An 11,107-nucleotide genomic window follows, 5' to 3' on the forward strand; every position below is an offset into this window, starting at 1 on the left:
GACTCATGATATCTGCTTGAATCACTCTGTTAAATAGGATTCTGAGGTGAAGTTTGGATTTTGTGGGAAAGAATGTTGCAATAACTACATGTACCACGTACGTGAGAGTGAGGGATGGTGAGAGGGGCCAGGAACAGTCGTACCTGCTTTATGTGTTTCCACGCGTTTCCCCTTCCTTCTTCCTTTCTGCCCTTCCTTGCCATATTTTTTCTGTTCTACAAAAATGTTTCTGAGCTTACATGATAGAAGGTTTAGGCAGCCTGGTATGGGGAAAGAAAGGGTGTTGCTTTCCTTGGAATACCCTAGTGAGAGGAAAGGATGAGGCAATAAAAGAAGAACTCATTGGGAGACCAGCTAGATGTTTTCAGCACTGGTTGTTGAACTAAAATTTGAGAGGATAGGAAAGACAAAACACAAGCTAATTCATGTCAATATAACTAGACCATATTTACATATAATCTAATCAAGGAAGTTCAAGACCTGTTCAAACAGCAGCTCATTTAAATCAATATCAGATTCCACATTACGTGAATGATCTGTTTGTGCAAGTTTCTGTGCCAGGAGATAAAGGAGATCTCAACAGTATTTGTGACTCATGTAAGTTTTCAATATGACAAAACAAACATGAGATACTTTGAAAAATTCAGAATAGCAATAAAAGCGTAGTGAACTGTTAAATATGATGTACCAACAACTGGAATGCTTCAGCCAGGTACATATAGTCAGACCCAGCTTTACAGAGTGCATCAATATGAACAGGCCTTGGAGAATGGATAGGATTTGCCCAAGTAGGAGGAGTACAAAGGGGTTACTGAAGATAAGTAAAAAAAATAATAATAATAAGGTTGGAAAAATAGATCACGATTTAACCTTGATTGTTGAGCTAAGGAGCTTGGTTTTCCACAATAGGTCATAAAAATCCTTTGAAGATTTTTAACCAAGATAATGAAATCTTCAAAGTACTGGTTTAGGGAGGGCTACACAGATCAGAGGAGGATCAAGAAATTTGTTCTGGGTACATCAATTAGGTTGGTGTTGGAATAGTCCTGGCTGAGGTGATAAAGGTCTGAATGAGGGTGATAGCACTGAAAATGGAAAGGAGACACAGATTATGAAAATGCACTTAGATAAATATTGGAGAATAAAGTTAGACAGGACATAACAACTGTTGAATATGGGAGTTAAGAGATATTAAGGAGTCAAGGTTAGTATATTAGGAAAATAAGAAAACCCTAACAAAGCTGTCTCAATTGCAGTCAGGACCCCTCCTGCATGCACAAATACACTCAGTGCTTTTTGTCTGCCATAATATTTATTATTCAGTGTTGTGGTCACTGTTTACTTACCCACGTCCCTGACTTGACTGCAAACTGCTAAAGTCTAAAGACTATGTTCTGTTTGTGGCATAGCTGGTACAAAAATGTTCATATGCATGCAAAATGAAATGAAGGAAGAGAGAAAGGGAGGGAAAGGAAGTATTTGTTTTAGAGGGAGAGATGAGAAATGTAATTTTATACATGGAGAGATAGAAGTAACAGTATATTATTCAAACTAATACATATATATTTTATTTAACTTGATTAATTTTTTCAAAGGTTACCTTTATTACTGTCCACTCAGTGCAACCCATAGTACTGCATAACCCAAACATATATTCTCAATACCAAGGTTCTACTAGAAGACCATCTCTTTCCAGTCATGACTCCCTGGTCCCATCTGAGGAAAATTCATGTTGAGTATCCATAATCCAAAAATCGGAAAGTGGAAGTGCTCCAAAATCAGAAACTTTTTGAGTATCAACATGATGCTCAAAGAAAATTCTCATTGAGGCCTTTTGGCTTTTGGATTTTCAGATTAGGGATGCTCAACTGGTAAATATAACACAAATATTCCAAAATCTAATAAAATCCAGAATCCCAAACACTCGTGGTTCAAAGCATTTCAGATAAGGAATACTCAACCTGTATTTACTTTACTAATGTGTTCAAACATCCCAGCAAGGCTTCTGGAGAGCTATTTAGTAACAATAACTAAAGCCTTAAAACGTGCATGTGTTTAATCCCCCAACTGAAGGTTAAAGAGTGCATTCTAGGTGAATAAATGTGGTTGCTTGAAAAAGATGACTAAGGGAATGCTTACCACATAGAATTTCATAATAACAAAAGGTTCTGGGGATTGGCTAACTTAATTACAGACTATCTATACAAAGGAATTCTTTATAATCATTACAAATGATGATGTAGCAAACTATCAAATAAAAAGATGCTCTCTAATCAGTGACAAGAACAAATTATAAACTACAAAAGGAACACGATATAATCTCCTTTTGGTGATACTATAATATTGTCAAAAGATTATATAGTAAAACATTAAGAGTGGATACCTCTGGGTTGTCTACGTGGGTAGTATGTATTTGTTTTACTTTTTATTTTCTTTCCAGTTTCTTCAATAAGCAACTATATCTTTTGCAACAACCTATATTTTAAATGCCAAGTGAACATAGACTTTGTTACATTTACTTTTGTATGTCCAGACATAGTACAAGCATTACACAGAAGTGTTCAATAATGGTTGAATAAAGAAAATATATTAAATATATGTTACTATTTAGCTATAAGTCAAATACAATTAATATATAATATAAATATAATAAATACATTATTTAAGGCAAGAGTTATGGCAATCACAATTACGGAAAGTAGCAATATGTCACCAACATGACCAGTCTCTGAAGAAACATGTTCACACAGGTTGGGCCTAATAACTTGCAGCTAAAGGAAGAAAATTACTAGGTGACTGGAAATGGAGCCAGTAACTCAGCTAAGGAGGGCAATGAGTACACTGAGCTGCAAGAGCTACACCCTCACCTGAGGGTCTAAGAAATCCAGGCTGTGGGCCAGTAAGACTGACTCAACCTTCCTTCACCTGTCTTCTGAAATTTAAGTTAAAAAAACCCTCCTCTTCTGTGAGCCCTTGCTATGGTCTGTATATTTGTGTCCCATTAAAATTTATATGCTGAAATCCTAACCCCCAAGGTGATGGTATTAGAAGGTGGGGTCTATAGGAAATGATTAGATGAGGTTTAAGACTAGTTCCCTTATAAATCCGACCACAGAGAGATCCCTAGCCCATTTCAGCATCTGAGGACACAGCTAGAAGGTGCCATCTGCGAACCAGGAAATGGGATCTCACTGGATACCAAATCCGATGCTGCTTTGCCCTTGGAACTCCCAGACTCCAAAATTGCGAGAAATAACATTTCTGTTATTGATAAGCCACCCAGTTTATGGTACTTTGTTATAGCAGCCTCAACAGATTAAGACAGCCCTGATCAGTGGGCTCCTTTCATGCAGCCAACGTGGGCACTTACAACACTTCACTGGGCAGAAGACTTTTTTTCACAGAGGCAGTGTGGTCGGAAGGAGCTTTTGGATTTTAAATAAGAGACAATTCTGCCACTAACAGTGCATGTGTACTTTAGTAAGCCACATTTTCTGGCTTTACCGGATAAGTATGAGTTATAAAAATAGCCCTGTCATCACAAGATTGAGGATAAAATGAGAAAATGACTAAAAAAATTAAGAAATGCAATAACTAGGTGTTAAACTATAAAATATATTGTTTTTACTCCTGGTGATTCATTAAGTTTTACCATAAAATCAGCCTCCACTATAATCCCAGCACTTTGGGAAGCCAAGGCAGGTGGATCACTTGAGGTCAGGAGTTGGAAGTCAGCCTGACCAACATGATGAAACCCTGTCTCTATTAAAAATACAAAAATTAGCTGGGCGTGGCGGCAGGCACCTGTAATCCCAGCTACTCAGGAGGCTAAGGCAGGAGAATTGCGTGAACCCAGGAGGCAGAGGTTGCAGTGAGCCGAGATCGTGCCATTGCACTCCAGCCTAGGCGAGAGAGTGAGACTTTGTCTCAAAAAAATAAAAACAAAATAAAATAAAATAAATCAGCCTCCAGAGAAGATTGGATTTCATACCACAGTAGTGTCAGAGGAAAGATACTTCATGATGGCGTTAATGTAGTTCCACTTGAAGCAGCAAACAAATGCCACTGGCCCTACCTATCTACCTACCTCCACAGCAGACTATGAGACAAGAGACCGGGGTAAGATTGACAACCAACCTCGAGTGCTCTGTTCTGCTCTGTGTATTAATGACATCGGTTGTTGGGCTCGTTTATGAGAATGGGACTTGGCAGTCCTTGCATGCTGGCATCAAATCAGATCCCCCCAGAGTTGCACACCTACTGTGCTGCATACATCTCTCTCTATCCAGACTTATCTTGCTCATAATGATTAAAAAATCAACACATCAGCCTAAACTGTGATTTCAGTGAAGGCAAGATCCACGTACTCAGCTTTGTATCTTCAGTTCACATCAGAATAACTAGAATGCAGTAGAGGCTTAATAAATGTGAGAAACAAGACAGGGTCCAAAAATTCATGAGGCTTCATTTCCATATCATAAACTGTATTTTTGACTGAAGTGTTTGTTCAATTACCTTTATCTGCCTGCCATCACACCTCACTGCCAGATGAGGCTTTGAAAAATTGGGTGGATCTTTTCCAACGTCTCCAGATTAGCAGTCATATTTAGTTACTTGTATACTTTTTCTATACAGAAAATATTAACACGTTTTGGGGATTCAGCAGGTACAAATGGGCTGTTAAATAGAAGAGCATATGCAAATGTATTTAAGACACTGCACTGAACCCAGCCAAGCTTTCTCAAATGATGATAACCATGAATAGGAGTGTTAACAACTGGAACAGCAGGGTATGGTTTTGCTTAACTTCCTTATCTAGTAACAGGTACCAATAGTTGACAGGAATACGTGTTGCATTACATACTCATTTTCATATTATCTAATTTCCAACATCTTTTATTCTCACATTGGTAACAGACAGCAACCCCTTCCACATAGCCATGTACTATTTTATGAAGAAACCCAGAAGGAAAGATGGAATAAAATAAGTAAATGTGCAGAAAAACATATGAAATGACTACATATATTGTTGATTAAAATAAAATGCATGAGCTGGGTGTGGTGACTCACGCCTGTAATCCCAGCACTTTGGGAGGCCAAGATGGGTGGATCACAAGGTCAGGAGATTGAGACCATCCTGACTAACATGGTGAAACCCTATCTCTACCAAAAATACAAAAAATAATTAGCCAGGCATGGTGGCACGCACCTGTAGTCCCAGCTACTCGGGAGGCTGAGGGAGGAGAATCATCTGAACCCAGGAGACGGAGGTTGTAGTGAGCCGAGATCGTGCCACTGCAGTCCAGCCTGAGTGACAGAGTGAGACTCCATCTCTAAAATAAAATAAAATAAAATAAAATAAAATAAAATAAATTCATGATAACAAAAGAAAGGGAGGTACTGGGGAGGAGTTGGGGGTAAGTTAGTAAGTTAGTACACCCTAGAATAACTATAAACAGAATTGACTTCTTTTCTTATCAAATATGCCGCTACAACTCATTCAAGATGACTTCAATATGATGTGAAGAGGTAGCATAGTACAGCACAGAAAGCTTTGGTGTCAAGTGGAAATGACTTCATAAGCTTCGGCTTTAGATTTATTAGCTATAAGACTTCGGGCGAGTAATTTTTCTGAGCCTCAGTTTCAACATCTTTAAAGGGAGAGAGAGAACAGTTATATGAATTACTAATGTGAAGTGCACAGCTATATGTAGATATTCAAATAAGTGGTATCTATTAATTGTGAAAGTCTCTCTTCACAAAGCTTCTATGCTACCAGTAAACCCCTAATGTAAGAAAGCATCATTATTCCAAATAAGCTACTTCCTTTGAAAACTTAATGGAATTGACTGGGATGGGGGAAATAATCTCCCTGGCAGACTCAGGGTGAGGCACTGGCAGGCAGGCAAAAATTATACAAAGAGAATGCTCCGATCTGAATTTTGCTCAAGGTGAATTTTTTTTTAAGCAAACTCTTCCAAAGCAACTCATTACCTTTCATTTTCTTAATCTCTATGAATGAAAATAATGTATTCAATATCTGTTCCCTAGAAGCCCCTCTCCATGAAATCTCAGAAATAACCCTCAATGCAAGCAATGTTTCCTGGTGAAAAATAGGAGCTCCAAGAAATTCCAGGGACAGAAGAGAAACAGAAGAGAAGGCATGAAGTTAAAAATTAATAATTTTATAAGAGCACAAGAAGCCATGAGGAAGAGGTACAAAAGGAAAAGGAAGGAAACCCCTGATATCAACATGCCTCCCCATTAATTATCAGAAGAAGAAATAAAAGGAGTATGGTAAAAAGAAGAGCTTTGTAAAGATATACAATAGGAACAATGGGGCAGATTTCCAAGATGATCCCCTAACAGTGTCATATCCAAAAAAGTTTACATGCTCCTGTATAATATTTCTGCATTTAACCACGAGCACTAATAGTCTCCTCCTGACAGTCCATTTGCCCTCCCTGATGTTTAAGCAACATAACTTTAATTTGAAACTTTAAATTCTTTAAATTAATTCTTTAATTTGAAACTTTAGTATATAACAGAAGAAATTTAAAAAGACGATGTAAGTAAAATAAATGAAACTATAAATATAAGCATACAAACATTTTATATCTTTAGTATGCAGGTATGGTTTTATTGCGGTCAGTAAATCTCTCTCTTTGCCGTTCCCTCTACCACACACACCGGGATGAATATTATTTTAGGTAAACTCAAAGTGTCAGTCCTACTTCTTAATTATCTTTTCCTGTTCTTACTCAAATTATTCTCCTCTTGAATTCCAAACTGGTGTCGACTTAGATTGTGCAAATCTGAAACCACCTACACCCACACAGCTTATTGTCTACATGAATGTTACTTTACTATCTGACCATCTTCTTCAACATGGCTTTACTATTACAGTGTCTTTATTTCCTTGGGGTAGGGCTTCATGTAATCATCCATGAAATATTATTCTTGTAATACTACAACTGTACTATTATTACAAGAAGCCCTGGCCCAGGGAGATAAAAGTTTTGAAATTCTCACCTCAAAACCCTGTCCTTGGCTGGGCACAGTGGCTCACACCTGTAATCCCAGCACTTTGGGAGGTCGAGGCGGGTGGATCACCTGAGGTCAGGAGTTCGAGACGAGCCTGGCCAATGTGGTGAAACTCTATCTCTACTAAAAATACAAAAATTATCTGCACACAGTGGCGGGTGCCTGTAATCCCAACTACTCAGGAGGCTGAGGCAGAAGAATCGCTTGAACCCATTAGGCAGAGGTTGCAGTGAGCCAAGATTGCGCCATTGCACTCCAGCCTGGGAGAAAAGAGCGAAACTTCATCTAAAAAAAAAAAAAAAAAAAAAAAAAACCTTGTCCTTGCTGTATCCACCAATTATAAACCAATATATCATAATCATTACCCAATTCTCATCACGCCCTCATATTGAAAAACCCATCTTAAACCAGGCATCAAAAACCTCATAAATAGCCCAACTTCACCCTCCCTTTCCAAGATGCTATTAAAACTTTGTCAAGGTAGAGAGCTCCCTTACCATGTTAAGCCACAAACTTAGCTTTGCCTTATCAATTAGTTACTTAGGTGGTGTTTTGAAAGCCTTCTTGGATAGATGTCTTCCTTCTTAGTTTGATGATTACAGTGTATGAGAGATAAGCATGTGTGTATAATTTTATTCTTAATAAGAAAGGCTGAGGCTGGGCACAGTGGCTCACACCTGTAATATCAGTACTTTGAGATGGCAAGGTGGGAGGATCACTTGAGTTCAGGACTTCTAGACTAGCATGGGCAACATAGGGAGACCCTGTCTCCATAAAAAATAAAAAATAAAAAAATAGCCAGGTGTGGTGGCATATGCTTGTAGTCCCAGCTACTTGGCAGGCCAAGGTAGGAGGATCACTTGAGTTCGGGAGGTCAAGGCTGTAGTAAGCCAAGATGGCATTACTGCACTCCAGCCTGGGAGGCAGAGGGAGACAGAAAGACTCTGTCAAAAAAAAAAAAAAAAGAAAAAGAAAAAGAAAGATTTGTAGGTTTGTGTATCTACTGCTAACAGGACTGCTGTTTTCTCTATCACTATATTCATGTCTCATCCAATTGAACTTCCCTTTAGCTGTCTTCTTAATGTTGTGTTATCCATGCACCTGCCTTCTGTTCTTCTGGTATGCAATGAAAGATCTCAGGCTTGCCATATATCTAAAAGACAACCTTGAACCTATGGCCACCAGGCAACAATTCATTAAAGATGATTGTGAGCCTCCAAAGGGCCCTTGTACTAATTCTCAAATTTCTCCTTGGTCACACTGATGACCCCTGTTCCAGGGGTTGTACCAGTTTATAGCCAACTTGGCCAGTCAGTATTTATGCCACAGGAACTATTATACCATTATAGAGATGGTTTTCCAAACAGCTTCTTAGTCCCTGAGGTCAAAGACGCCTGTGTTTCCCACAGATGAAAAACGTCCCAAAGTATTATTTGAATGACTGCTCCCAGACCTAAGGAATCTCAGTGATGCGGTTTCATTGTTGTTTCCTGTTTCTTACATTTAAACTCCCTTTATCCTCATATCCACCAACTCCCAAAGTTGCTGGGTTTACAGATGTCCTTTGCAATCTAATGCAACGTTGGGACTCACAAAACAATACCCCACAATGAAAGCCTCAGAAGCAGCCTGAGAAACAAAAGTTTTTCTCTGACCTTCTCCTGCCCTCTATCTCTCAGTTCCATTCCCCACCAGGCTAGCCACAGCAACTAGCAACCCTCTTCCCTGAAGCAGGTCATAGACACCAAAACCCCTTTTCCTCAAAGCCAGCCAAAAACCTAAAACTATTATTCTAACTTTCCCTCTGCCTTTCTGTGTAAAAACTGGTCATCAAGAAGTTATCCAACCTACCTTTCTTTGGCTATGGTCATAAGATCCCCATTCCAGAGAGTGTCCTGCCTCATACCCAGAAGAAGGGAATGCATGCTCAGGGAGGCCAAGAAGATTCTCGACAGAAAGGACTTGCTGAGTTTTCCTCACTCAATCTATTAGCCTTAGATCATACTCTTTTGTCCAATCACATTTGGACAAAATGTACGGACACAACTGTCCATACTTTGTTGAACTTAAGCAAAAGAATAGATAGTTCCCTCTGTATCTTCAGGTCTTCACTCTGAGGGCCCCCATGTACACATTAATTTGTATGCCTTTTCTCCAATTAATCTGTCTCTTGTCCATGATTTTCAGTGAACATTCACAGAGCAAAGAGGAAGGTTTTCCCTTGGTCCTGATAGCATACAGCAGCAAAGACCAGCAAGACTGGCTTTTAATCTTTTTATGTTCATAGAGACTCTAATGTGAGGATTTTTAATTATAAAATGATCATTGATCACCAAAGCTATCCTGCAATTTTAAAATGAAGAATAGTTTTAGAAATATAGCAATGAAGCATGTAAAACAAAAGGAACAATGTGATGATAAAACAAAAATAAAGGTTGGCATCACTGCTGGGGTAAGAATGGCACAGAATACTGATTATTTAAATGAGACCAAAAAAAGAATTAAAGGTGATATATACCATGAGCATTTTTCTTATACTTTGTCTTCTGCCTAGTTTTTTTGTTTGTTTGTTTACTTTTTTTAAGTTAGTTTCACTCACATTCTGAAATGGTCTAAGAAGAGGCCACAATGAAAATATAAAAGAAACATGGAGAGAATAACAGATCATAGCTGCACTTTCTACTATGCTTTTCTAACTGTTCATTTATATTTTGCATGATTTCTCCTAAGAAAAATGGAAAACCATTTTAGAAAAAGACCAAAAAGACTGAGAAGATTTTTAGTAGTCTAACCTACTTGATAGAGAACTTCTGTGAGGATAGTAGTGAGCCCAAACCTTTTATTGGATACTCCTCATTAAAAAATTTAATGTTTCTCACACACACACACATATATATACACACACACACACATATATATACACACATACATATATATACATACACACACCTAAACTTTATATATGTTCTGTTATACTGTGTAATTTATAAAATATGTAAGGAATACAAAATAGAAATTTTTAAATGCTGAAATTAAAAATACAGAAATGAAAGCTCTAATTTTTTTTTTTTAATCCAAAAGATTTTCCTACACTCCCTGGGATGAATTCTAGGCTGGACTACAGATTTTCAAGATTTTCCTTGCATCCTTAAGAAAACTTAGAATAAATGGAAGACTTGGACCCTTGAAGTTTAATTTACTATTTAAAAGTAATTCAGGTTTAATATAGCAAGTTAGCATATACATGTTTGAATGGCTACATTTATGGTATTATGACGAAGTGCTTTCCCTTGTCTAAACAGCAGTTATGGAGAAAGAGTGCATTTGTTTATAGTATCTGATAAATTGGGCCCAGGATTGAGTTTATTTAATGAAATAAAAACTCAAAATAAGCATTAATCTAGTAGTACAAACATCTAGTATGCACTATTAGATGATCACAATTAGTTATCAATAATCATAAGTAGGCTTTATGCAGGCATAATAATTATCATTTTAACTAGAATACACACCTCTTAAAGACAGCATCTTATAACCCTTTATTTTCCCAGTGTAGGCATAGCAAGGTGCTCACAAAAAATGTTTACATTATTCCCCTTCATTGTATTTGCTCAGGCACTTGGGCGACTAGCTCAAACCTGTTTCGCAACAAGTTTGATGAACCTGCTAACTGACATTTCTGTCCCTGACATGAAAACTTCCTAACATTCTTGTCCCTGATATGAAAATGTCTCTCTTAATTCACAGTCAACTTAGCTACCACAGATTGGAACGTGAGGGGCTGAAATAGGCAAGGAGACAGCGTGAGGAGGAGGTTGCCTTAGAAATAGAGGATCAGCCTCATTATGTCTATTCGCCAGAAGGAAAAAAAAAAATCCCCAGAAAGTCTTTCATCAAGGGAGGATCTAAACTCTAACAGAGAACTGTTATCTATCCGCACATGAATTTCGGGGGAAGGAGGAGAAACAGGGAGGTAATCGGTATAATTCATCCCCGAGGCTCTTTCCAATTCCAAGACTGATTCAAAATTGGAGAGAATGGTGGAACCGATACACCAACATTC

The sequence above is a fragment of the Mandrillus leucophaeus genome, unplaced genomic scaffold (assembly GCF_000951045.1).
Source record: "Mandrillus leucophaeus isolate KB7577 unplaced genomic scaffold, Mleu.le_1.0 Scaffold5, whole genome shotgun sequence".
In the NCBI taxonomy this organism is placed as follows: domain Eukaryota; kingdom Metazoa; phylum Chordata; class Mammalia; order Primates; family Cercopithecidae; genus Mandrillus; species Mandrillus leucophaeus.